Source organism: Varroa jacobsoni, unplaced genomic scaffold (genome assembly GCF_002532875.2).
Source record: "Varroa jacobsoni isolate VJ856 unplaced genomic scaffold, vjacob_1.0 scaffold_700, whole genome shotgun sequence".
Lineage (NCBI taxonomy): Eukaryota > Metazoa > Arthropoda > Arachnida > Mesostigmata > Varroidae > Varroa > Varroa jacobsoni.
Window position 1 is genome coordinate 228,925 of NW_019213602.1, and position 25,411 is coordinate 254,335.

Genomic DNA, 25,411 nt, shown 5'->3' on the forward strand with positions numbered 1-25,411 from the left:
TACAAAATAAATAGTTTATCGAAAATTGAATTGATAGTAACAAGCGAGACACAGGTAGGCAAAGCCAATTTGTATTACAAAGCGAATTAACAATGAGGTTTATTTGCGTATGGCCTTAGCCAACGTACTGATTTTCTGCCGGCAAACAACAAACGGTCCACCATACTCAGACGTATGTAGAAAACGGGTTCTGTGAAGAACTTAACAGGCTGATTTCAATTGAACGTGACGAAGGTGATCTAGATTGAAAATTTCTGATAAAACCTCTTCTAAAAGGTAGATACGTTGATTGATGAGGTTGATGCTATACGATGGTGTGAAGAAATACAATAACAGGCTTCTACAATGTACCTACTATGGGAACTGAACAATTGTGTCTCTATTTCTATTGTGATCCTGGCGGTACAATCACTGCCAAATCAATTTATGATGATTTGCAGTTTTATTTGTTCAAATCAATGATTTCTATTTGACGGAAGACGACGAATATAAGATTATCAGAAAATGTCTGGGCTTTCTTAAAGGAGACGTGGCGTATGTTTATATGGCGCTAGAGATTTAGCTTAAGTTGATTGTCTGTCCGCCTGTAAATACGATGTAATGTAGGTTAAAAATAAAACTGGGCCTACAGATTTACGCCTCAGCAGTTGGACTATAGATAGAGAATCAGATGCTCGAGTATTTTTAGCCACTGTTATCTAGACCCTAATAGCCACCTCTCTGCCGCGCCGATAATGTCAATCTTCAAGGCATATAGAGTATTGCAGGAGCTTCGTCCAATTTCCTCCAACCCAGATAGACAGACGTCAAGCTCCTTCTAGTGCCGAACAGGGCACGTGGCAGGTGGCGAAAGTTAACTTGAAAGCCACCACGGCGCCGCTCGATAAGTTAATCTACTATTAAGTTATTGTGGATAACTATTCATGGTTGCCACCGTATGCTTGTTTAGTTTTCATCTTTGTTGTTGTGTCTTCCGAAAATAGCTTAATATTTTTGCTCCTACGAATCTGTCTGCATTCGCAGGGGGGAATTTAGTCATTCTTCCAACCTCGGGGACGTGTCCTGCCGAGGGTTATCTGTATGTCCACAAGCGCCCTAGGTGGCATAAACAGGCTAATTGAGGAGTAAACATTGTTTAGTCGTTTGAAAATGACGGCTCTGTCGTCTGTTTGCCCGGCTGTTTACCCAAACATTGGGTTCCCAATATAACTAATCTGTGATGTGGATTATGTATTTCCAATGAGGAAGAAATCACCCCATATATACGCATACTACTATTATATGTGGAAATGACGTACAGATGTATCACACCTACAAACACATGAAGTTGCGGGCTCGATGTTTGAAAAGGACACAGATTTTTTAAAATTATTATTATTGAATTTTTTAGATTATTATTATTTATGACCAAGCTCTAGACGTTCTATTCCGTACGAATAAGAGGGGTGATAAACACAATCGTGTTTTAATTTAAAGCCATAAAAGGAACCTCTTGTGATTTTTGACGAGCAAATAACAAATCGGCGTCTTCATGTCTATCGTTATACGAATAGGTATACTATTAATAGTAAAACGGTTAGGATACAGACTCTTTTCATCTTGATCCTGAGTTCCATGATGCGAGTATCCTCATCTTTGTTCCTGTTGTCAGTCCACTGTATGTAATTTTCATTTCCTTGTATCTGTTTAGCAGACCTTTCGTAACCTTCAGAGTTTACTACTTGTTCGCTTCCGTCATCTCTTTTTCGCATACTAGTTTGTAATCATTGTATTCGAGCCCCTTCTATTACCACGAACGATTGTCGGCCCGCCCCTGCTCGTCTGCCTTCCCACCTGTTAATGTACTCGGCCCGGCTTTGTATGTTATTTTTCCGATCGAACTACTTTTTATTGTTGCCTTTATCGTATTCCTCGTAACTTTCAGCGTTAATTCATCTTTAAACAACAACGCTATGGTGCCACACGGCGGCGTGCCGTCCCTAATTACCGCGATGATCGTCGTCACCTTCGACGCGTGACCATCGCGCAGCGTTGCTCTGCGGCCACAGTTTACTGGCAGAGATTCGCCCAGCCAACGACAATTGTCCCTCTTGCATTAGGTTGGCGCCCATAAAGGCTACAGTCTGCCTTTATATCTGCCATCTGTGGCCTGTGGTAGCAACTGTCCTGCCTACCAGGCCGCTGCTGTATGTGTACGATTCTATAATATTATATCCTAGACAACAACTATAACACACGAGCCGTGATGGCTAGCTGCTGTGTCGGGACGGTTCCGTTGTGATAACGCTGGTCGTCGTTTCCTCTAACGGTGCAGACTCAACCGAGGGAGAAGGGTCATCAGGCTCTCGAGAGGCTCTCGCGCCATGCCTGGTAGAGCCTAAGCAAGCCGCGCGCTCTACTAGCGGCGGCGGCGGCGGCGGCGGCGGCGACGGCGGCGGCAGCAGCAGCAGCCGGTGACGACCGCTGCTGCTGCCTCTTTGCTGCTGCACGGCAGCGGCGGCCGGCCCCGACGCGGCGCGAGCGGCGGAGGGCCACCTCCGCCGCCGCTGCCGCCACACGGCAGCAGCAGTGCTCTCTGGTTCGGCGCTGCCTCGCGGCGCTTGAGAAGGTACGGTCTAAAAATAGATTGGAGAGCGTCAGCGGCGGCAGCCGCTGGCACAGAGTAGCAGTGGCGCTGATGGAGATGGTACACTGGCCACGGCGACATGAGCCGCAGCGGCAGCCGGTGGTCGTCGCGCTACTAATGGCAACCGTGCTAGTGACGTCCACGCAACTGCAAAGGCGGCAGCAGTTGGAAGTGGCCCTCGGTGGCGGTACGGCCGTGCTCTTCTACCCGATGCTTCGCTCCCCTCTACTGGACTCCGCGTCTGTCGTTTTCGCCTGCGAGTGACCGAGAGCAAGCGCGAGTAACAGATTGGCAACAACAAACCCAGATAAGTGAACAGTTTGTGTGCGACGGGTCGCGCCAGCGCTAGAGATGGTCGGCGACGTGGAGAAACTGAAAACTTAGCGCGTTGAAACGGAGCGCCAGCATTGCGTGCTCACTAGGTTGTTACGGCTGGAGTGACAGCGACGCCGCTGCTACTTTTAGCCGACTAGTGGATTGTTCCAAGACGAAAGCCAGCGAGCCCAGCTAAGTTGAATCAGCTTTAAACGCAGTTATATGCAGCTTTCATTGTCGTTAGTGAACAGCACAGACTCACTTTCCTCGTAGCTTGTGGCTGTGCATGATATCGTGCAGGACAGTTAGTGGGCCAGCCAACCGACTCTGGAGTATAAAGCAGCAGGCAAGAAATTCGTCTAAACGGCGGGAGTAAACAATGGCAACTCAATAAATTCTCCGGCTACCACTGCCACCGATATGAGCATGACACTTGACTATATCAACTGCATTCTAAGTCAATAGACAACGACACCAATATGAGCTGGACGTACTTCTACGAGACGCCATTGCTAAATAGCGTTTCGTGGACCGCGTCGCAGATATAGCAGTTGTCGCCGTTACTACTAATGCGATTGCTAGGGCTCTACGATCGCAGCAAATTCAATTTCACGAAACAAAGGTCAGCAGAGTAGCGGGAGTCAGTGGTACTTTAATGCTGTACATCCAGCCTGTTAGACCGCCATGGTCGGTGGTGGCGTGTTGTCAGGAGTTCGCTGCTAAGTGAACTTGAAGCCGGACCTTTGTCGTTGTCAAATAACTACGACCTCTCTTCTTTTCGGGTAGCCACAGTTAGACGTTGCCATATATTAGTTGCTGTATCAACCTGCGAAAAAGGTCTGGGGTCTAGAGGCGGTGCTTCCCAAAAAGGCCCGAATAAAAAGGAACAGTATTCGTAACGGACGGAACAGCTAAGGCAAAACACCAGAACGTGTGTGACCGCCGCTGCGAAACAGCCCAGAGAAGCCAAAACATGAACGAACATCGAATGACAGATAGAATCTTGAAAAAAAAAAATGTAAACGAAATACATGAAAAACCAAATCTAGGTAGACAAACAAAAACAATCATTCAGGCAGGGACTATATATTATTGATGTTGTTTTCGTTGATATGGCGCAGCACGACAAACACGCTGCTCTGTCGTCCCGTGGTCGATGCTCGAAATCTACAGAGACACTACCGTAATTTCTGGCTAATTACCTGAACAGCGAAAGCAGGTTTTATTTGGTTTGTAGCGGTACGTTCGTACGACCCGTGCATATCTGCTGATGCCACTGATCAAATGATGTTGTGTTATACGACCATTCACTGCGTTTGTTCTATTGTCGTAGCAGTAGGATAATTTCCAGTGAGAAGTATTGCTATTGTAGAAAATTAGAGCGCCACACAATGCCCTGGCTGGGCATTGTTGAGTTCCAGGAAAGTGTACACTATAAACTATATTATATATAGTTGGAAGTCAAGAGTAACGGACGCCGCAGTAGCGGTCTGCCAATCGGTCATTAAATTTTTTAAACTTTGGGAAACGCCAACGTAGTTGTTACGTTACGAGTCGCGACTACAAGTCAGATATGTAGTTAGAGAAGCAATAGATAAAAATTGTCTCGGGCAGAATCTGTGTATCTGTGGCGTTACCTAGAACGCGCAGCGGCAACATTCACATATAGTTTGGTGGTCACAGAACAATAGCCATCTCGCTTTATTATTCCAGCCAAGCTGTTAGCGACGAGACGCGAGCGCAAACAGCTGGCGTACTCTAGCGGGGCAAGTTTACGTTAGCGTTTCCGTAACGGCTAACGCTATCGCTACGATGGCTACACTGTTGACGCTAAAACTGCGGCAACCAACAAGGACAGCCAATATTGGCAGTGCGCACAAATAGGCGTCGAAAACGTCACGCAACCAGCTTTCGAATCGGGTTGACATACGTTGGCGGCCGGCGCCATGACCGCCGCTGGTGAAAACAGCTTCTTGTTCTTTGCGGTGAAAAGTTCTCCTAGGCGAAGAGGCGTCAACGTCAACTCGAGCGGATCAATCATGCCGTGAGCAGACTCGTATCCCAGCAATGACGGCGGTGCCAGAAGTAAGGTGCTGCTTAGAACAAAGCAGTCGCGTCATCAATGCGTCGTCCATGGCCTAAACATACGTAGTGAATGAAACAGTATCGCAATAACGGCTGTACAAAAGAGAGCAGTGAAAGATTTGTATGGTTCACTAGCTGCCGTTACAAATGTTCAACTGTACACAATAGGTGTAACCCAGTTAGCGACAAAAGGCATACAGCGAAAACCTGTGAGCGTCCAAGTTGATCTAATAACGGAAGTGCTCGCCAACAAAAAGATGAAAGAAATCATCAGTGCTACGCTGAGGAAGTTGCTGGAACGATTCTTTTTATAGCAAGATCACCGTAGGAATAGGACCTTACGGGTGACAATCAGCCGACGATCATCGTAACTAACGGCATCTTTACAAGCGCTACTAAATGTCGCACCATTAAGGAGGACCCCATTCGATAGACGATAACAGCAGCGCCAATACGGAGAGAGATACGGTGAAGACATTCGAATGAAGATCGTAGAATGACGTACAAAGCAAGAGCCTTCGCTACAGCATCTGCGATGACCTGTCCGTAGCTGATTGTCATTTGCAACAGCCAGTCTTTCTCGTACTCTTCAACCGTCGTCATTGCGCTCACAGCGGCCAGAGTCCGAAGAGTCATTATCGTCCTGCCATGCTCCTCGCAACGGCACTCTATCCACGGTCGATTTAGGCGAGAGAAAAGACAACGGCCGCCGCCGCCGCCGCCGCCGCCGCCGCTACCACAAATCGAGTCGAATACGAACGAGCGACATCGCGTAACATTCACTCACTATTACTACGACTACGACGCCACCGTCGCCTCCTCCGACGACAACAACTAGGAAGATGGCTGCGCAAGGGATATGCATTGACAACAGACAATAAAAACGTTAGCGGCATAAACAGCCTTGGCCGCAACCGAAGCGCAACTCGTAGCAGGAAAGCGCGAACTGCAACAACGTCTAGCATTCTTTTTTCTAGGAATACGACGAGGACGTCGTTTAGTAAGGTAGCGTTTAGTGTGTTGACATTAGGAAAAATTGGCAACACGAGTCTATTGCTGTTACTAAAGGCCGAATCCATCCAATCAACCCCCCTTTCAAGAGGTAACGGGCGAGAACATCGAAGAAGAGAAAGAGAGAGAAAGCGAAAGAGAGACGCGCAGTCAGCGAGAGCGGTGGGTATTATAAGCAACAGAATACGAGGAAATAGCGAAATGTTTTAAAACGAGAAGGAAACGCGACAAGGTTGTGTGTGTGCGTGTCAACTCGAGGCGTGTTTGTGAAACGGGCGCACGTCAACGTGTGCAAGTATCTACTAGCTGACAAACTCCAACAAAGTAAACGAACTAAGGCGCGAGCGATCTCCCATTAAGAAGGCAACGGGACGCCATGCGACGCGGGGAGAGCTCCGGCGAAGCAACAGACGCCGAACACTTCTATTACTACCACTACTATGACGAGTCGGTCACGACAGTGAACTCGCGTAGTGGCCGCTGTAGGAAGGCGCAAGAGGGAAGCAAGCAACGTATCTCTGTGAAGCGTTGGGTCTTGCACAAACAGTCATAGTCGCAGCTATCTGGGGAAGAGTTCCAGATTGTGGAAAGCGCAGAAAAGACAATGCTCGGTATTATCGCGGACGGGGAGATGAGGAACCCGTTTGAATAGTTGTTCAAGGCATGTCCAAAAAAAGTTTTCGAAAGCAACGCGAAGCCCGAAGTGTCCCATCAACTTGAATCGACAGTTCGTTGACGAGTATCTGCAAAGTATAGTGCCTCATTATTACAAATGTATAAGGATCTTTTATAATTGTTGTTGCTCCTGCTGCTGCTACCGCGGAGGTGATGTTACCCCCCACCGCCGCCGCCGCCTGCAAATCGTATTCGTCCTGAAAACAACCGTATCATAATGAAACTCTTCCCGTACAACCTAACAGGAGATAGTTGTCGCCTCTCGAACGCTGCTATTTCGTCGTATACCCTCGTCTACGCCTTCAGCTGTTTTTGACAAAGGAATAAGGAAAGGTTGTGAGTGTCAAGAAAGACCACCGAAAAAAAAGAACGAAGGAGAGAAAGATAGCGGCTTCCAGAGGTCTTCAAGAAAACTAGGACCTTACGCTACTGCTGTTTCTACTCGTACATGCTACATTGTGGGTGGCTATTGTGTGTTTTCTGTGTTTGTTGTGTATTAGTGAACGGAAGTGTATATAAGGAAAGAAATCTATATACGTCATGTAAATATAGATCAATTCTCTATATTCATTGGGTCAGCATTGTCCGTCAGGAACGTGACACCTACTATAAGTTCTAAGTTCTACGACAACTATTCTTATACAACACCTCTTATCGACGTTGCCTTGAGGCTTTGTTGCCAGTTGTCTTTTATTTCCACGATAATAATAACAATGATATGAATAATAATGCTTATAATAATACGATAAAGTGTAGGTGATGCCAAAAAGGTCGAGCATAAGAAATCGAAGCAAGACAAATAAGAGCCGCGCAACGTAAAGAACGGTGCTTTACCAGAACCGAATACACTGAAGGCAGGGGTGAAAAGTCTGATTAGGATCAACAGGTCTGGGGTTGACTTCGGCTTGATGACGCAGCCGTCAGCGATCACAACGGTCGGGGTATCGCGTAATAGCAAAAATACAACGTAGATGACGACAGCAGCGGCTGCTGCAGTCGCAGTAAAAATTCAAGACGCGGCTGCAAAAGGCGCGACTGTGTGACCCGTAACAAATGAAGTGGCGTTTCACGGCAGATCTACATTTCTATAGATATACAAAAAATATTTAAGTACATAGGTTAATAGTGTTATCAATGTGTTGTCGTCGTCTTTATTCTATTTCTTTGTGAAAGTGTGTTCTTGGATCGTCTCGACGCCTCGGGAGTGACAACGGTCGAAGTGGAAGCCCATGATCGATGAGGATCAATAATACGTTAACGGTTATTGTTTAGTGAAAGAAGGCCATTGCTGAAAAAATAGGGTACCCCTTACCTATCGCTGGTTCTGCCCGGTGCGAGGCACCGCTGTAGCAGCAAAGAAAACTGCCCGGGGGTTTATAGTACAGCGTCGATTGGTCTTTTTTTATTTGCATATAAACTTTTGCCAGGAGAAGCAAAGTCGACAATGTCTTGTGCGATTGCTGGCTAAGTCCTCTCATCAAAACAGGAAAAGGAACAGGGAAAAGTCATATATTGGTATACAGTGGCACATCATCACCTCAGTGATTTGTATCGCGCTCAGTGACCACTACTTAGTGGTTCGTAACCCTTATAAACTCCTCCGTTGAAGATGGTGAGTAAACCCTATTACTGCTAGAATAGATGTGCATTATAACTAGCAGGCTACTTTGTTTGTGGCATATGGTATTGACGAAGCATGCCGTATCGGGTTCAGGGTAACAGCGGTCAAATTTGTCACAGGACGAATATAGCATTTCTAACTTACATTCATAATGTACATATACATGTTTCTGACTTAGAAGTTCTGGAACTTCTCCAACAACACAGTCAAAACATTGTATTGTCACGTAAAGGATTTGTTGGTGGGATTTTAAACTGTTTACTCTAAGGTCGACGAAATCTTCAGTAACTACTTAACGTCACTGTTAGCACTTGTGATACCTGTGCGTCTGCCCCATCGCCTTAATATCAGCCGGTTGATTTTTCGCCTGCCGTCATTATTATTTGTTTTCATGCATTATCTCCCATTTATTTCCTGCGTAAGTTCCTATGAAGAATAGATTATCTGCTGCGAAGCAAGACTACCGATATACGTATACGGTAGATCCGACTTCTCGCCGGCTACTAGCGTGAGCTGGTCGGCATTGACGTTATTGATCAGACAAATGATGCGTTTAATGGATGAGATGATTTCGATCGTTGCAAATATGGACATGAAGGTGATGTAAACTATGTAGCAGATACATGTACGAGAATAATCGCAAAGTATCGCTTAAAAATACACGTATGTAAATACCCCTGCTTTGCTTTTCATTCAGCTTGCTAATTGGTGAAACGCTAGCCAACAGTTATATACGACAGCTCGATCGTGGGAGGACAGCTTCAAGATTGATCCTCTACTCTACGTGGCTGTCACAAACCATTAGTTTCTAGCTATTGTATATGGATTGTCTTTTTTGTTCGAATGGCCTCGTCGCATCCTTCATCCGAGGCAACCTCCAACATCGAATTATCTAATATTTTATATTCGTTTATCTAGATATATATGACATGATAATTGTGGATAATGTTGCTGGCTGTTGGTGTATTCGTATATTCTAGGGACAAGCGTGCATTGATGAATTCTCGTCAGTTAGTCTCTCAGCCCTTCGCGTAGTTTGCTGTTGGTACAGAATCAATGGCAGCAGTGGGCCAGGGCAGTGAACGGTAGTGCATTGTCATGACGCGCCCTACGTAGTGCGTGATTTTCTGTTGTTGTTTTCGCTGCGGCCGCCTCGAATTCCGCGACCACTGCCCTTGCGACGCCCGGAGACGGTAGCGAAAGGCTCCATAGGCGCCGTCACAATAACAGCGACGACAATATGGTCAGCAGTTCCAGACGATAACAGGTATACATTCTGTCAAACGGACAGAATAACAAAAAGACTGGCGATAGCTTACGTCTTTGAGGCGTCCTGTATCAGTGATCCCTTTTGAAGCCGGCCAACTGCTATTGGCGCGTATTGTAAGCACGTTGGTACTCAGCAGCCGTTCACGCCTGCACCTGCTGCTGCTGTGGGAGAACGGCCGTTAGGGGAAGCACTTGGCCGTGCTCGGCAAACCGCCATCGCTAACGCCCCTTCCCGTGGTAGCTATTCTGTTTGTTGCTAGTATTATTGCGGCCACTGTTGTTATCGTCCAACGTCGTCCGTGGCCATCGGGTTGTGATCTGCCGCTTTCCACCATCTGTCCATCCTCGATAACAGAGAGGAGAGTACATACGCTCGGCCGACGTCACATGACCGACGCCAAAGGGCTAACGGTTACTGGCGTAATAGAAGTGACGACGTAGACACCAGTGGTGTCTACGTTGACTACGATAATAGTGCTATCATCGACTTTTCCGCAGCGTATCGTTACTGGCCACATGGCCGTCAATATGCGATAGCTTTATAACATAACACTTGAGGTATCGTATTCGAGTGTAACAAAATTCGACACGTGTAAGTGGTACCCGCCGTCTACGGTAGCTGCTAGTATTTACTCCATCGGCTAGATGTAAACAGATGTTATGCTGTTTCACATCGGCTGAACCCGTCTTTCAACCTTTGTATTCCCTGTTTCGGCATGATGCAACACATAGATTAGAATTAGACAACAACAGTAGCAACAACGACGAGCTTAACCCACACATAACCCGTCAACCTCCTCTCCACCGAGATGAGTGAGCGCTTGCGTGCGTGCCTGCCTGCCTGCCTGCCTGATTGCCCACCAGGACCGCTGCTCACTTCGCATTGCGAACGCTCGTGCTCGCTTAAGGTCGTCAGCAGCTTACGTACGTTCGGCCTCGGCCTGCGTAAATTGACGCCTATAGCAGTAGCAGTGATTGCTAAACTTAGCCATTCGAGCGGGCCCAAGCTAGAAATGCGAGGAGGATATCATAGCAAAATAGTATGAGCAAAATACAGGGCTAGAACTGCATGATAAGCCTAGGGATGTTATTGTCGCCGCCGATGATTCTAGCTACCCTGTCGTTGTCTAGCGATCCTATAACGTTGTCGGCCAATTGACAGGCAATGCAGGATATACGCGCGTAGCTTGGCTGTAAGCGAAAGCGGGGATGGGCATAGCATATCAAAACAATGTATGTATAACTGTGTATAAGTATAGCTGGTAAGCGGCTGCTAATCGGTAACAGAAAGCGAGTACAGAATTGCAAGTAATAGTAGAACACTCAAAATAGAGCCGAGTCGCGCAGGGAACCGGTGGACTATTGGATACTGGTGTTTCTGCTGAGAGCAGAAAAAGGGGATCGTCTTAGAGAAACGGAAAAAGTCATAGGTGGAAGAAGACAAGCTGATGATTAGGGGTTAGCGGAACAAAAAAGTAAATGCGCATTGGTAATACATTTGCTTAATGGCAATGGCAAAATTAATTCTTATGGGCTGTATGCGTACATCTAAGTTCAAAGCTGAAAGGTCTCTGTGCCAAGGAGCTGAAATCGGCTCTCATCTATATAAAAAAATAAATCAGAGTTCGATGGTTTTATTTGTACTGTAAATTGTATTTGAGCCGTTAGTTTAGGCTCAGTTGAGCAATTTTCCCAGTACGGTCTCTCCAATAACAGCATGTATTGAAGTGGACGTCCGCTGAACTTTTCGTACACAATTGCTTGCCGTTCTTTCAGACGCTATGAATGCGCCTCTGTTACGACGCATCGTCAGATTATAAGGAGTACTGAGAAAATCTGGCATCAGCTGAGTATAAGCGATACTTAAGCTCCGAGTTAGCTCGAAAAGCGTTCATCCAGCTTTTTGTGTTCTGCTGCGTACATAGCATAGTGTCACCCGATGCACTATTGGAGCAGCTGAGGATTAGGACCCCCAAGTGCTCAAATTGTTCGAATCTACGAAACACGTTACCAGCAGTAACGTCACACGGAATCGCGTGGCTATATAGGCCGCCTATTCATTTACGGACGACCTTAGATAGAAGCATCCCCTGTGCTATAGAATGATAGATTCAATTGAAGTAAGGCGCGAGCGAGTGTTGGATAAATGTAAACCTAAATGCGTAGACATTGATTTTGTATTGGCTTATAGAAAATGCGGAAAACGTTTCGCAGATCTGCAGAACCGACTGGGTTTATTCGTTCCCAACGGCATGCAACACAATTACTTGCATCAGGTATGCATAACATGCCCAATTTTAAAGATAATATATATTCTATGCCGCTATACATCCCAGATCATCAGAAAATGTCCGTAACTTGTTGATGTTAAGGTAACAATTATTTATCAAATCCTCAGATTCGTAACCGTCGTTCGTCTGAATATTATGCAGTGCTTGTTTCAACTAGGACGCGGCAACATTCAAATACTACTGTAGAGCCAATATCTAGGGTTGTTTTGACATGGTTGTTGAAATTTATATCAACTATGTCAAACTACGGCTAGACAAACCTAATTTCGTCACACTTTGTAGAAATTCTCAACTGTTACTGGATCGTTTAGCTGTTCATATAAATTATATAACTCCCGTACAATATGAGGTCGATCGTCATGCGCAGTACAAATACTACTTACGCCGAATTGAGGAAACCTGACCACCTGGAAACATCCTGACCACAATGGATCTAGCTTACACTTACAACTTTTTTATCTGGCAAGTTTACTTTTGTTGCTGCTATGCCCCCGTGTTTTGTCCTGACGCTGGCCAAGTGCAGAAGATAAGTTCATCAACTCCTGACTCCCTCTCAATTACCGTCCTCCTATTTAGAATTTAATGGCCTTACCAGTGTCTGTAACTCCTCCTCTTTTTCGCGCAGTAATTTTAGCTTGTCTCAGGCCTCCCTCCGTCGGCACTCAGAGGAGAGGGGTGGAACAGTGTGATCACAGGATCGCGCACACGATACAATACATACCCGTTCTCCGGAGCACACAGACGTGCCCCCCACGCAATCAATGCACCCACGTCTTTACTCCACTTTCTTTTTGCCGCTCCATATATAGTGTCTCAATGGAGGCCTCGGAAGTGACGGCCGCTGCTGTTGACGCTGTTCCGCTGCGACAGCCAGGTCACTTGGTTAGTGAGTGGATCGCAGTGGTTGGCCTATTCCCGCGCTCGTTCGCCCACACTGGCGTTTAATAAACGGCGTGAAGCAAAAGTAGCAAGAACAGCATTAAGAACACCATAATCATCAAGAACACCAAGTGTCTGATCCTACGACAGATTTATGACAGAGTATGCGTACGACACAGTCATAAATGAGACAGGGACACGGGAATGAAAACAATGCTTTCAATGATACTGTAATATAAGAGTATTATTATTCAACATCGTCTTTTCTGCCCACAAAAAGCAACATAATTTTTGTGTGTTATCATTGTCAAGGCGAGGGGCATTTCTCTACGCGACAGTATAGTAACAGCGTGCGACGTCATGCCGCCTTGCCCAGTCAAGCCTTCCTCATGGAATGTCCCTTTTGTCCGTCGGCCGAAGCAGTGTCGAACGCGGCTTGTTCTGTAGTGCTACTGTCTGGCGGTCCAATAGCTCTTTTTATGCCGAACTTGTCCATGTACGAAGTCCTATGATATCACTCCGAATGTTTGGCTAGCGCGCATTTTGTTTTCAGCTGGTGTCCTCGAGACGGACTACAAAAGCAGTTGTGAAGTTAGCTTGTTCCGTGATATTTTTATAGGAGACATCATGCTGATCGCTTATTTACCTTCCTGACTCTAGCCATTAGCAACAGAGTTGTCTGCGAGCATCTGGTTTGTTCGGTCAGAACAAACTAACGACACTTCACTAAATTCTGAAGCCCGCTATCGTTTTGAGAATTATTGTTTTTGAACGATTGAAACACACGCGAGATGTACGGCTGTTTTCTGAGACGTACCTACGTGTTGTTGTATGCCATGCTGACAAATGTCAGAGCGGCGAAAATATTCAAAGTCTGAGGATTGTTACCGATTCCTAAAAAGTAAGCGAATATAACATTGGTTTCGTTTTCTGTAGGTTCGATGTGCGATAAGCGTCGCTGCTGTGCTTCCGCGTCTGGTGCTTAGTCTGCCGGTCATTCATAGTTACAAGTAACGCTATATGCCCCGAACGGCGGTAACAATCTGTAGTGGAACGAAGCCTCTGCTAAAATCGATGCGACGAGCATAATCTGCAAGTTCTTCCGAATCCTCCATTGCTTCATATTCCTTTTCCGTGTTACCTTGATAAGGGTTGGAGCTTCCGCAGACGCTGACGACACGAAACAATGCACACTACATAGCTTGCTAAAGCCTAGTGCATACCTAACCTCACATCAGAGAGCGAAGTCCGTGCGACAGCCGACCGGTTGATTGGTTAATGTTGGCGTGGCCCTTTCCCCGATGTAGCGTGGCAGTTTCCCATAACAGTACCTATACCGCTGTTATTTTGTACTGCTGATCGTTAGTCTTGTTTTTCTGCTGCTGCTCCAGATCCAATAGTGACATTGACTGTGTGTGCGTTTGCTATTCGTACGACCCCGACATCCACCCAAACCCGTACTGGTCAGAAACCTCCCGGAACTACCCTTCCTATCACCTTTGAACTACTGCTAGTATTTAGTAGAATACCTTTCACATCCTACGAAACGTCTCATTCCCTCTTTTAAAACACTACGATTGGGGGACGTTCCGCGCAGAGATGTTGACAAAGAGCTAGAGGGTAAAAGGCAAGGGAGTTAAGAGGGGTCCCTAAGGGGCTTTCTGAGACTAAGTCTTAGGGCAGCAAACCGGGCTGGAGCGCCAATCAGCCCGTATTGAACGGGGAGTATCGCTACTAGCCCGAGTTATACAGCTCGCTTTGTCCTCATACATCCACCCTTACCCGAAGGACGCGCACGCTATTGCGTTAGTCGACGGTGGTGCCAGAGCTGCCTCTGCCGCCAAGCTATACGCATTTACGCCCCCGCAGAACTATTTCTGACTCACCACTCTGGCCTGTGTCCCAACAGCAGCAGCTGGCTCAGCCGGCTATGAGCCTGTAACCAAACAGCAATAGCTGTAGTAGCCACCGCTGAGGCCTAACGAGAGGGACGAGTCGGCGACGATGTAGAGAAGGAAGCGATGACCCTTTTTCACAAGGAGACTTCGCTTCGTTGGGGCCTCAGCTCCTGAAAACCCGAGTTTCGGATGGTTGTGCAGCATGTGCGATGGCGTGGCTGGTCTTCACGGCTACCGGAAACCAGAGTTTAGAGAAAGAGGCGTTTGAGGGTTAGGCCCTCTCCCATCCCGAGGTTCGTGCAAGCTACCGGGCGAAAGGTGGATAAGCCTACGGTTCTTTGTAGGCCTATACGCTTGGTCTAGGCCGTAGCAGTGAGAGCCTTGCTTGCCCATGCGGCAGCTACAAATACGATTACTTAAGCTAAAACAGTATCCGTCAGTGTTTTGTTCGTAGTTAGATATGCGGAACGCTGGTCAATACCGTTCACTCCAGGACTTGCCTGTTTTCCACATAGGTCGTCGAATCATCGTCGTGGTGATGGCCAATGGCGGTTTTACCTCGTCGCTAAGATTATACCTCTTCATTCTTTACATCTGCAATCTTCGTTAGCAGATGGACACTGAGGTAAATACAGAGAAAGACTATCCATTTCTTGTGCACTATGATAGTGGTCGACGACACGGCGCAAAGGTTGCGAAAAAATGAACGGAGTCGAGAAACCTTTAGAATTGTTTATACCCTATACATACACACATAAATATGTATGCAGTGAATATGTGTCAGTATCGTACACACGGCAGATCATATATCAGACTACCATACAATATTATACGTACGGGACTCATGTGTAGTACATTGTCGAGTTGGACTATGATGCGTGGAAGCAAGCGTCCATCTAAAGGATGACCACAATTAGTTATATATTGGTTCTATATTCATATTTATATCTTAAGTACATTAAGGAACAGTAGAGTTTATTTACGTATTTTTTTTATATATTACAGTAAATTGTAAAAAAGAAAAGAACGTTTTCCAAGAATTAAACACTACTTAATATTTAAATGCAGACATACATGATAACAGAGAGGTATATTTCTGTACATGCACTTAACGTAGGTGGGTACGCATGGCCTTTCGTGGTAACTCCACCAATCGTAAGCTTCACAAACGGTACTTTGCCAGGATGTAAAATCACCATAGTAGGGCAGGAAATCCGCTTTGTACCAATCACTGTAGAGGTAGCATCTCTTACAAATGGTAACGAAATTAATGAGAGTTAACGAAAAATGACTATTATCAAATCGAATTATCCGCTAAATTTGACTGAACTTGTGATACTGGTGGCAAATATGTTCCAGAGCAATGACAGCATAAATGTACGCGTTACGGCAGCAAACATGCGACAACCCCATAGGCCACGGGGCATAACCTCATAACATTTGTAAATTTTTAGAGAAAAAAGCAATAAACAGCGTACCTACAATGTGTATGCATTATTCATATAGTATTATCAATGCTGTATATTATTTATGCACGCTATGTGGACTATCTCCATTTTATTATCACAGTGCGTTTGTATATAGGCAAGCTCATAAGTTTATCTTCAACGGTGACCGGCGCTTGCATCACCGCCAAAGGCGCGGCCCTCAATCCTGCATATCCAGTCTACATTACATATTACTACTCGTCATCTGAAGAGCGGATATGGAAATTGACAGAAAAACATATGCTACAAAAGATGACTCCGCAATTCTCTACCAATATGGCCGACAGCCTCTGCAACGCTTGGGCGCACGTAAACATTACTTCGTTCACGATCAGCAATTGATCTGGGTGAGGAGCCGGGTGTAAGGGGTGTACTCAGGAGAAACATATTGCAGGCATTTTTTTGGCGGAGGCATTGGCAGGGTACATGAGAAGGTCTGTTAGATATCAGCGATGGCGGCGAAGACAGTTGTGCTCCCAGCTGAAGGGTCAACCTTCGACTCTTGTTGTAGACCTTGGCCAAAAGATCTAAAACATGGTGCCCTGCACGTTCCTGATTCACTCACTAGATAACTGCCACGGTAGTCTATATAAGTCATATCGCACTTTGCTGATTGTTCGAACATCGAAACATCACAATATCCATATCAACCGAGACAAAGAAAATTTTTCACCGGAAATATTTATATTTCGGGGACCGTGAATGTATTCACCTCTGACACGCGGTATACACCATCACACGCTCCTGATGTATTCCCCTATAGGACGTCACTGATCTGTTGTTCGGATTGTGTGGTAGCGCGATTCTGAGGATACTTTCTGATATTTTCTTAGGTAAGGTTCAACGGCGCTTTTTTGTATATCGACAAGTCCTGCTTGAATTTGTCAGTGTTCTCCGTACAGACAAGACGAAAAACCAGGGCAGAAATTATCCGAGTTTTGAAGAAGCGCACTACTTCGTTTTGCACCGACCTGCGACTTCTCCGATGCCACAGCCACTTGCGCTTCGTACTTCGCTCGAACTTTTCCACTTTTTGATTACCAAAATTATGGTTTAAGAACCACTAAAAGTTTCAAAATCGTTTTTAGTACTATACTGGTTCAGCCAGATAACGTCGACGATTGAATAGGTTCCGTTGACCTTAATCCAGATGTCTCGGGTAGAGCTGGCAATGTCCTACTTAAGACTATCTGGCCAGCTGTTAGCTGTAAATAGTTTTATTGCTTCCCGACTAGCATTTGCAGTGCCCGCTGGCCAAATTTAGATCGTCTGCAATTTGTTTGTCCTGCTATACCCTTAGTTTCGATTAAACGTATAGCGAATAATCAATGATATCTTGTTAGGGCGGCGATCTAGATGACACGTTTGCACGATCGCTTTCCACAGAACAAATCAAGCGAGAATAGTCCGTCAGGCTGCAGGCCTCCGCGGCAGATGAATACTGCAAAATGATAGGGTTCGACGCGCTATAAATGGCGATCCCCGCGAAGTTGATACGAATTCAAAGCCACTAGGGAAGCACTCTGCCCATTTCGAATCCTTAATAAGAGTCTTGAATTGTCAATTAATTTCAACTAAATCACAATTTAGCTCCTTGCTTACCGAGTATAAGATTGATGCGATACAGTCGTATAAAGAATATGGTATATTTAACAGGACATCGAACAGGTGTTAATAGAGTGTCCTGATTAGGCTTGTGTCTTGTTTTTATATTGCAGTTTTTCCATGATATTGGTGAGGCCCAGTATCTACTAACTACTTCTAGAGTCAAGGCAACAATCGTCGTTATGGGCCATTATATAGGAAATTACATTAGACGGAAGATAAATGAATTGGCGATATGTAACTAGTACGTTATGGTGGGGATCGATTGAAAAAAAAAATGAAAGTATAACAGTAAGCTGATATAAGTTCTCTGAAATCTGCCTCTAAGTGTCGTTTCGTAATACTTCTAGACGATATTTTATGCATAAATAGAATATAGACTGTTGCATAAGGGCGACTTGGGATGACTTCCGCTCGTTACCGTTATTTTCACTTTCAACAAGTTACTTTTCTCTTTTTGAGTAGTAATTATAATAATAATAAACCTACATACACGGTAAGAATGCTCTGTAGTGAGTCTACATATTTTCCATATTCTAGAATAGCTTTTTTTTTTGTCTATAAATATCACGACTCGAGCCAATATAATCACTCCTGGGTCATTTTCAAGTTTCCCTCTCTAAAATTAGTAAAGGCGGCGCGATATTGGTTTGCCTGAAAACCAGTTAAAGTTTACCTTTTTTTTGGATTTGGCAGTTCATTACATTTTGGGCTGTTAGGAGCTGTTAATAAGCTCCAGATCTTAAAAAGCTAGTCGAGCTTTAGATGTAACGACGTTTTTGAGAAGATGCCCCGTTTTACAGAAGGACTGATAATGATCTATTGAACAGTGTTTACTTGTGGTTTCACCTCAATTCACACATGACCCAATTATGCTTTTGTTTGTAACGGATTTTCTTCTCTTTACAAGGGAAATACATTGCACCACCCTTACTGGTTCATAGTCCTTAGAAGATTATCTCAGATGAAAAATTCAGTAAGCCACACATAAAACAGCGTTTTTACTTCCGACTTCGATATTTGAATGTACCCGCCTAAACGTTTATTAACTGAACAACATTCCCTAGAGTATCACTAAATATATTTAGGCTTTACATCCAAAGTTCTTTTGTTCGGTGCTATTCAATAAAAAAAAAAAAAAAAAAAAAACTTCCATAGCTCTATCGCTTTCTGCTATGGACTGATAATTAACGCATACTCGAATATTGAATGAGTTGTATGGATAAGTTTATAGACAGGCAATAGTTAAGGGTTGATCTGAGTGATAGAATTTAGCTAAGGGTATCAGTGAAGCGTCAACGGTCGTCTCCTTCTGCCGGAACGAGGTGTTATTAAACATCAGTAGTTTTCCCAATCGATTGTGTGCCACTTCCCTACGAAATCGCGATGAGGGTGGTACAGCTGAAGCGATCTCTAATCGGCCTAAGGCTTTTGACAACCAAACGGCACTTAATTCTCTCTAATCAATGACACTCCCGATAAAAGAAACACAAGACCCTTTCTAGTACCCGAAGGAGCTATCAACCTTTCCAAAAATCATATTCAAAAACAATTTATTAAGGCGAAGCTGGACTGAATCATAAGGCTTCTGGGTCTAGACGCATCAGGAAATGCAACTCTGTACAAGGATGCCCATTAGCAGCGGAACCTTAAAATGGTCATGAATCAGCATCCTTTCTATTATGCGTGTAGCACGTATAGCGTATAGTATAGCGCTTATGCACATTCGTTCCACAGCTGTCTCTAGGCGCCACCTGACATGCCATACAATCGACAGTCACTACAGGATGAATGTGTTTGTCTATTAGCATAGCCTTATATATGTCTGGGGCAATAGTTGTTCTACTCCAATTTTCAAGGCACCACTGTCGCGTCGATGCGTTGGTCGTGACCTAAAACAGAGTACGAAAGAAAACGTGACGTGGAATATGTATCCCGACCACTTGACAAAATGGGTCATCCACTAAGTGTCTTTCTCTGCTAAGGGCAAAGCCGTATCTCAAGCAATAGCTACAAAAGCAGCAGCGGAAAACATTCATCTTGTGTATCATAAGTAATTCTTGTGAATGGACTTGCCCCGAGGTACAATGGTGACTGAAAATGTAGCCCCGAAAAGAAAAGGGGGAGCGACAGCGGGGGTCTATTATTGGCCACTTTAAGAAATAGAGTCTTCCTGTCATCGTGACGATCCTTGGCTTTTGAATAATGAACTACAGCGACTGCGAATATATACATTATAAATATGAGGATAGGAGTAACAAATTAAAGACGAAGTTAGAAAATAAATCGTTTCCAGCAGCGTTTTTTTAAGGCCCCGAAGCCTATTTGACCTTCTATCACCTAACGATGTTTTTTACATTCATAAAGATAAATGAGGAATTGACAATCGCGAATTTCGCGGTAAGAGCAAAATGTATGTAATTACAATAGCTCAGCTTGCCTGCCAGAGTTGTTCGTGGTAATCTTGTTTAAATCTTCTTTTAAAAAAAATAAATAACGCTAGAACTAACGACTACAGTGAAAAAAGAAACCGATGTATTGGAGATGGGCTGGGTTTCTATCTGTCAATGAGCGAGCTATTTTGTCCTGAGAACTGAGGCGCTCGAAATACTACCGTTCCCAATAATAATACAGACCATTGATGAGTATGTGGATTAATAATTGAAAATCACGTTTATGCCAATTTAAGTACTCCTTTATAATAGCTAAGCTATGTAGTGTATTTAGGAATGATTCATCTTGCTCATGTGTGGGATTAAGTAGAACATCATTTATGTGCATTTATCAGCACATTCATCTTCGTGCACAAACGGTCGAGATATAAGGCTCACTCAGGCTGTCGTTGTTTCGGGCCTATAGAAACTCAAATTTTGTAATAGGTTTGATCTAATAGCAGAAACGTCGGTTTCGTTTAATTTGTCGATGTACAAGTACAGGGTATTGAAAGTGTGCGATGGTAACTAATGGCAAACGTACTCGATCATCGGGAACGAAGTGAGCATATGTAAATCTATTGTGACTTCATGCTCGGATAGAATTAGTTGAAGACCAAAGTGACTTCGTGGCCTGCTAGGGGTTGCATATTGTGTTAAGATATTTATGTAGGAGTGTACAGTATTTGACTAAGACGTATGAATCGAAGAAAAAGTATTTATTTCTAGTATAAATGCAAATTCTAATAAAAGAAAAATCTTCCTCGAAATGCTTCCTTCATTCCCTTCAGTTCTTCTGTCCGCGTATTTATCTGATATCGCGTATTTAAATTCAACAGAGTAAAGCGCCCGATAAACGAAAGCTGCAAATAATCAATAACAAAGTTATCCATTTTCAAGAAGTACGCGTCCCCTTTATAAAAGTCAGTGTTTGTTAAAGTCGTTGTCGCACCTAAGTTCTAGAACAAACGTACACAATGTTCTAGTGAGTCCATCTTCAAAACAGAGTTTATCCAAGGTTAAACTGACGCAGATGTTCTTAGCTTTCCAGGAATTATCGTCTTATATGAAGATTATTCCGTTCGGGTAAAATTAATTAAGGTTTTACATTTGATTCAACTGAGGGTTTGGAGCTAACTTCAAAAATTAGGGAGAGGCCTTAGGAGTGACTTCAAACACCACTTAGAACAAGACACAATCCTTGATATGTACAGTATGATGATCCTTATAATGGCGGCAATGAATTTAGTAGATATTTATAGTAATCAAACAGTTTGCCCACTTGGGCAGGGCCAGATTAGTCCCCTACTTGCACAAAGTCCGATGCTTACCTTGCTCTGAATGAGACATTACGGTCCGCAGTCGTCTTCTTCTTTCTTTGACAAAACTCAATAATTTTCTTTCTTGGCAGGTATTATAATAATTATGATATTGTATTATAAATGATATCTCAGCCTGCATATACACACGCCGTGCTATTGGTGTCAAACGAAGATCCTGATCGTATCGTTTTGTTATCAACTGAAGGTCGTGTCGATGGACGATCCAGCAGCAGCCACCGATGAAAATTTGATCCGGGCTAACGTCACATAGGTTTCTGAGTACTCAGCAAACGAGTCGAGTCCCTTGTATGCACATGCAAGATATGAACCAGACCCCCTCGGCCAGTGAAAGTCTACGACGGCACGTAGATATTCAGGCTGCTATCTGCTGCTCTGCAGCCGTTATCACCGTATTTATGTATTTCTGTGTGGGTGTTATGCGTGAGGCCATTATGCCCCTTATATTCTGTTAGGGCCACTAGGCTGCTGACTGCTTTTCAGCTGCTTTTCGTGCGATCCATTCACAGGGGCCTACGGCCTTGACAACATGTGGGTCACGTCTAATACAGCCCTCATCTCATCGAAAGAGAGGGTGGTTCACTATAGTGACTGAGTCACCGGACATCACTGAGCCACTATTGGCCTGTTGGCAGCGGACAAGAGCCTATTCCAGGTGATACTTAGAAGCAACTGTCGGCCCAACACGATCCACGTTCATAGCAAGGGGCTCGCAGACCTCATCTCTGCTAGGGGTTGGCTGTATGAATGATAGCTTTTCTGTTCCTAAGGATTAATCGTCTCATCTGAGTTACCGCTAAATTGGCCGTCGACGGAGCAACTCCCTAGAAACTACTTCGGATACTTTTGACACCGAAAGGACAACTGACTCAATCGAACTATCGCACGACTCTGAGATCAGTTGGTGTTGAGCACACGATATTTTATGGCCTGTATTGAGTAGGCTCTACAGGCTGTCGTCTTAAAGTTTAAAAATACTGGCCTGTCATCATGAAATCTCCGAGCCGGTTTCTGCGCTAAACAAATTCATTTCTACGAAACGCTTGAATTCGATTGGGGCGCGTTGACATTATAGGGTAAGAGAATTCTATAGGAGGCTCTATGTGAAGTTTTGACCATGTGTGCTTGCCGCCTAGATGGCACGTCATTGCTTAGTAGACATTTTCTTGTATACACATATTCGTTGTGCATACTTCATGTGTACAAGGATTCTTTGTGAATGCATTGCTTTCGATAGGTCAGTTTGCCTCGCGTGCTTTCACTCATTCGTAGTATTGTTGGCTGTTGATTTAAGAAACCCATAGCACATGGTACTATTATGTGCTTGCCGCAAATTTTTAGCGAAGTTAGGGTTAGATGAAGAAATTGTTAATAGGTCATCATGTGGTGATGAGAGGCGTACAACGAATCGACATAGCGAGCTAAGCTAAGAATATACCTGTTTTAACTGACTAGTGACCGGAGTTATATATACCTTTAACTTGAATTAACAATATATATACGGTTGTTTTGTCATGGGCTTTTTCAATCATTGTCAATAGCCCTGATACATCGGATTTCTTACTTTTTTTTTTCCTCAAATTTCTAATGGATTTATTGGTGCGACATTTTGGCGGCTGAATTCGTCTGCAGTTGGCTTGCCTCAAGCCCCCAGAATCTTAGATCATTATATTTCATCGAATGAATTTCGTCATGCGCTAGCTATTGTGCCTTGCTGGCAGTTCAAAGTTGGCTTCTGCTCTAAACTGCACGATCCTTTTTGTTGTAACTGATCTTCGACGGACAAAAAGGTAAATAGGTGACAAGGCCGAGCGGAGCTTGCGGCGTATTCTTTTACCTCGTTATTGTATCGGCGTCCTGTCGTTACCTCAGGCCGTTTACCACCTGTAGCCACAACGGACTCCGCCAATGAAAACATTCGTATATAGAAAGGGGTACGTCGCTCTATATTTATTTAGGTATCGTCATGCAAGCAACGCAAATCCGTTTATTATTCGCAGAAAAATACTCCCAACTCGATGGTGGGTACATGGGGGGTGTGCTCTTCATCGTTACGAGGGGTTCTAAGCAAACATAAAGGTAAAATAGCATAGTTTGAATGGGGGGTGATGGAAAGATGCAGCGAAACCTAGACGTTGAAATATGACGTGACTAGAGAGGTGATTGTAAATGTTACCTGGAAATGCTCTATCTTGACACTTGCAACTACATATTAGCGAACGAATTTTTTTAACGGGCTCAGCAAGTACCTGATCTTCGATCAGTTTCAACTTAATCTTCATTGGAATTCATTATGAGATGTCATTTCATCGTTAGTGTTATGCCAAAAATACCTTTACTCATCGACCTACTTACCTATCGACAATTATATGCCTAAACAGGCATAACCCTGGCAGCTCTGATTTAGTCTCAGTTACTGCATAGTGCCTACTAGTCTCACGGTCTTACTAATAAAGTACTCAGATTCCATGTGAAACAACTCTTCCTTAGTTATAAACAGGACATCCATAAGCTTGTTCGCCTCAATTCCCATTCAATGGACTTTAGGCCTGTGCTATGCCCCCTTAAAACTTGTTCGCCCTTGTTTATGGATCTGGCAGGCGGACTGCCTTCGTTTTCTGATAAGCCTATCCTATAAGGTCCCGAAATCATTCTCAGCTACAGGCAAAAAGCAAACGACAATACGAATCTTACAGCATCGCTGTTTCGTCTAGCTGATTCCGTGCCGAAAGCCTATATTCTGTTTCGACCACAATAATAACGGTTTCTTGTGTGACAAAGGATTGTTCTGCCGGTATACTACGTCGCAATCCAACAACAGCAGAGACATTCGCGCGAAGTCTACCCAGTCTGACTGACTCGATTGAGTTCCAGGAATTAGGCATCCCGGGGTTTTACATGGCCTTGAAGCGTCCTGGACACTCATCCGATGAAGTGGCCTAATATGCTCTATAGACTTATGCCGAGATTACTACTACGTGATCATGAATGCAATAAAGATGTAAATTGTAATAACAAGCCTCTGATAACAAACCGAGTGTGTGGACCTCTTTTTTACTCAACTGTTTATTTAAAAATTTTGCTGTAGTTAATCGAATGGGATTTTTTTTCATATATAATTATAGCTAAGTACTAATATAGAGCCACACATTTTCACTACGGCATATATTTACTGGTACTGCCTACCATATATACTCATAAGTGATGTGAACGCCATCTGTCAGGCCATGAGAGATATTCAGAGTCAATCGATCCTATTTAATATTAATAGTACTTTAGCACAGTATGGTTGCAGTCATTAAAATAGTTTCATCCATTCGATTTATATTCACGAGACTGTCTGAGCGACTTCTGGAAGAAACGGTCGACTTCACCCGTGGCTTTCAGTAATCGTAGATAGGCTAATACATACATGGTATATACATGTTGCAAGTAAAATAGTACTCCACGTACACATATCTCTGTGGTGATGATACATATATGATCTGATTCTACCATCGTCGTTACCGATATCCGGTGAGTCGATTTTAACCAGCGATCTCATTGCTGTTCAATTACCGCCGATTTACTCAAATCTTAGTTTGCAATAAGTGTCCTTCCAGCCGCAGCAAACGGCATGCACACACCTAGGCAGCTCGCTAAGCATCAGTCTCCCAGCTATTCAGTAGTCAACTTTCCGGTCAACGAGGGAACATGGCTGTTTCCTTCAACGCCATTTCGATGTACACATATGTGCTTTGTATCATTATTATTTTTTTGTAGGTAGCACAGAATTCTAGAGGGGCACTAAGTTTAAATGATAATGGTATCACCTTGCTACGGCGGTTCTACTGATAGCGCTATCTGGTTTATAACTGTTTGGCATCGTCGAGTACCG

At 44.2% G+C, this 25,411-nt stretch overlaps 1 long non-coding RNA gene across 1 annotated transcript; it reads left to right on the plus strand.

Moving 5' to 3' along the window:
- The first annotated feature begins 9,951 nt into the window (after positions 1-9,951).
- On the plus strand, positions 9,952-20,964 carry LOC111262771 (uncharacterized). The gene is made up of 2 exons (XR_002681850.2): positions 9,952-15,295; positions 16,030-20,964. It is a non-coding gene; the product is annotated as an uncharacterized LOC111262771 (long non-coding RNA).
- The last annotated feature ends 4,447 nt before the right edge of the window (positions 20,965-25,411 follow it).